Here is a 3,650-nt window from a genome sequence, read left to right as displayed (position 1 = left end):
ACGTGGTGTGATTAATACGATAAACATATTTTCAATACATCTCTCCATATTATAATTTAAATATTACAAATCATCATAATAAAGCACCGCTAACCTTTCATGTTCCTTCCAGTTTTTTTTTATACCTACATACTCTTTTAAAATGTATATTTATTTGACCTAGTGTATACTAAAATCTTATGTTTAATGATATATTAGCAAATAAAATCAAAATGCGCGAGCTTAAAGAATGTAAGTGGTTTTTGTCAATGATATGTAATAATAATTATTGAATGTTTAATGCTTTTATAATCCATGTATATTTATTACTGCGTATAATGCAGATGTCTATGCAAATATAAAATGTAGCATTTATAAAGTAACAATAAACACTTGCGTGAACCTAATTCATATCATTTCAGATCCACTGAATGCGTTTGTTCTTCGTTATTTGCCTAACAATGATAAAGGTAGATAATTATTTAACTGGTTACAAACCCATAAAACATAAATCTCACAAGTCACTAAATAATTTATAATTATTAAATTATAAATTATAATAATATACTCGTATGCACTTAAACTATAGTTCGGTAGGTACTATAATTATATTCAGCTGAATATAAAGAATTATATCCCAATAAACTTTTATTTTTTTATTTTTTCAAAGAATACTTAAGAACAACATCAGCATTTTGTAAACACTACAGCATTAAGTCCTTCCTTTAAAGGTAAATACTAGTAAGAAATATGTTAGTTTTAGATCATAATAATTAATTGTGTATTCTCATATTATATGGACCAGATTGATGAAAAAATAAACAAAAGTTGTGCAAAAAAGGTAAATATTACTTTAATAATATAAACTACCTAGGTAAAAAATATTAACCAAGAAGTTGATAAATATATAGCTTATGTTCAATTTGATTGCCCACTATAGTGACTATATTATAATACACAGGATGTGTAACAAAAAGGACCTGACAGATAAAAAAAACTTTAGTTCTAATTATATTTTTGTTTATTATGTATTTATGATACGTACTATATACTATAACATTTTATTTGAAATTATTTAGAAAAATTAAAAATAGCAAATGTATTTTTATCTCATTGTAAGAACTGTTTTGTTGGTGAATATATTTATCGAAGTCAAGTACCTAGTTTATTTTTCAGAATTTATTTAAATATCAGTAAATTAATTTTAGAACTTTTTTTTTTGTCAGACCATTCTGTTACACTTAGTATATTTATTATTCATGTACTCATGGAAGATTTATTAAATTAGTTCATATGTATTCGATCCCCGGTTTTTATGATTAGAATATGTACCTATATTTCAATTAAATTTATTTAAATTTTGTAATTTTGTTGTGATTTATAGAACCTTGTAAGTTATAATATTTTTTATATTATTACATAGAAAACATTGAAATCTCTAATTAATATTGATGGGTATTATTGTGTAGAAAAAAAAATTATAAAGTTTATTCAATATTAAAGAATATCCAATATAATAAACAATAAATTCTGAAATTCTAAAAAAAAAATAATGAAACTATTAGGTGTACATTTCGCACACAGCAGCAAAGAAGATCGTATCTCTGTTTTCACAATTTTTTTTTGAAGTTTTCATAACTATTTATGTGTAGTTCCCGCGAAGATGGTAGTTACTGAATTTTATCGTATAGAACGTCATTAATCGTTTTATGCTACTGTCAGTATAGCGGAAAAAACACAAACAGTTATAAAATGTGAAAACAGAGATACGACCCTCTTTGATGCGGCAGGGGATTTAATTGCTTAAGAATTTCATATTTTTAGTAAAAAAACATTTTAATGAATGAAAAATTATCAAAACTTATGTACCTACCTATTGAATTTAATTGCGTATCTTCTTTAATCAATAAAGTTATAATTGTTAACCTAGTCATAATACATACAAGTCATACGCAGTATAGTTATGAATGTAGTGGGAAGTATTTTAATTTAGTGGGAAATCTTTGGATTTAGTCGAAATACGAGAAAATTAAAGGGAATACTGTTAATTTAGTGGGAAGTCGTGTAATTTAGACGGAAGTCTTTGAATGTAGGTGGAATAATTGGTATTGGAGAATGTGTATATGTAGTGGGCGGTCTTGTAATTTAGGAGGAAGTCTCTTAATTTAATTGGAAGTCTTTGAAATTAGTCAGAAGACTTGGAACTTTAAGGGAATACTTGCATTTTAGTTGGAAGTCTTGGAATTTAGAAGAAAGTCCTTTGCAGGTATCCTATATATATACGCAAGTTAAGTGTTAACTATCAATTTCTACTATAATATTATGTATTTAGTCCATAATTAAAAAACTAAATTAAATCAACTGTTATTTTATTTTATTTTTTAGATAAACATATAGCCTCATATGAATATTGTACGAATTAAATTATATTGACATATTACACTAATAAATAAATTATATTATTATATAACTTAACTACATAAGAATGATCTAAATGCATTTATAATAATACTAAATATAAAATAGAGAATATAATGTGCTATGAATTTGTAAACGAATTTGTTTTTTTAAATGTCTTTAAATAAAGAAGACAATGTTGTATATTTCTGGATTGACTTAAATATTATATTTTAATTCGATATATAGTTGAGTTAACAAGATTAGAGTGACATATGTATAGTATTTGATACACTATTAATTTTCTATTTGCATATAAAAGCAACATGTTGTATGGCACTAAAAATAACTAAAATATCTTGATTTTGTATGTCTAGTTTGTGCTGGTTATAATTTAACTGGACCTATATTTATTCGTCTTATGTTCTATCCAGCTTGTTCTAGTCATTTTCCTCCACATCCAAATCTCCATAGCGTCTAGTCTATCTTTTTCATACTTTCCTGTCGTCCAAGATTTACAACCATATAGTTGTGGTGGGATAAAAAAAAAAAAAAAATAAGTAACAAAAGTGTGAGAGAAAGTGGGGGGTTATGAGAAAGATAGTGGCTTGTCGTAATTTTTATCCTACCACTATTGATTGATTATTGACCTTATAGTTTATTGTTAATTATAAAAATATGTATATGTTCACTTATCTCGTGTTGTGGCGAGCGAAATGTGTAGATTCTCGTTGGAATGAGTACGTCTCTAATCGGTGTGATTCGATGCACGTTATTAACCCTTAACGATTTACACTACAATATCCTATTGCAATTAAGTATATATTTCTATATTACACACTGTTGGTCCATCATTTTCTTAGATTATATAATACTGATAGCAATATTCTTTAGATGGGATATAATATGAGAGGAACAGGAGTTTTTTTAAGATTACTTGTCAGCTGAAAATATATTATATTTTTGTTGTGCAATTATCCGTTTGCTTCATACAGTGTTTGAAGCAGATCTTCTATAAACTCGAGTTTATTATTTGTTTCTTTTATTATTTGATATTTGGTTGACTCGCATTTCAATTACTTATATATCAGAAGTCTAGTCGCTAAGAGGAAAGTACGTCGGCCCATCGCATATGTATGTCCAGTCCCTTGCTCGTGATCTAGACTGCAGATATATTTTGGCAATCCAACGTCTGGGAGAGACAATGAATTAACAAGCAGTATTTGAAATGGAGTTTATTATTTATTTTTATTTGATTGATGTGTGTTTTACGT

The 3,650-nt window shown here is 26.5% G+C and overlaps 1 protein-coding gene and 1 long non-coding RNA gene across 5 annotated transcripts in view; both read left to right on the top strand.

Annotated features, from left to right (window-relative positions):
• LOC103308549 (putative mediator of RNA polymerase II transcription subunit 29) overlaps positions 1-3,650 on the top strand; it is an 81,940-nt gene that overhangs the window by 50,084 nt on the left and 28,206 nt on the right. The window lies entirely within an intron of this gene.
• Positions 39-2,533, top strand: LOC103308540. Of its 3 annotated transcripts, none has more exons than XR_003839666.1 (6): positions 39-231; positions 402-449; positions 650-710; positions 785-820; positions 1,364-1,369; positions 2,246-2,533. It is a non-coding gene; the product is annotated as an uncharacterized LOC103308540 (long non-coding RNA). The 3 variants fall into 3 exon arrangements; XR_001679019.2 differs by having other exon boundaries at positions 42-231; positions 2,365-2,533; XR_510465.3 differs by having other exon boundaries at positions 42-231; positions 2,209-2,533.

This window comes from Acyrthosiphon pisum, chromosome A2 (assembly GCF_005508785.2).
Source record: "Acyrthosiphon pisum isolate AL4f chromosome A2, pea_aphid_22Mar2018_4r6ur, whole genome shotgun sequence".
NCBI lineage: Eukaryota > Metazoa > Arthropoda > Insecta > Hemiptera > Aphididae > Acyrthosiphon > Acyrthosiphon pisum.
The sequence above is the reverse complement of the archived record's forward strand: the minus strand, read 5'-3'. Positions and strand labels throughout refer to the sequence as shown.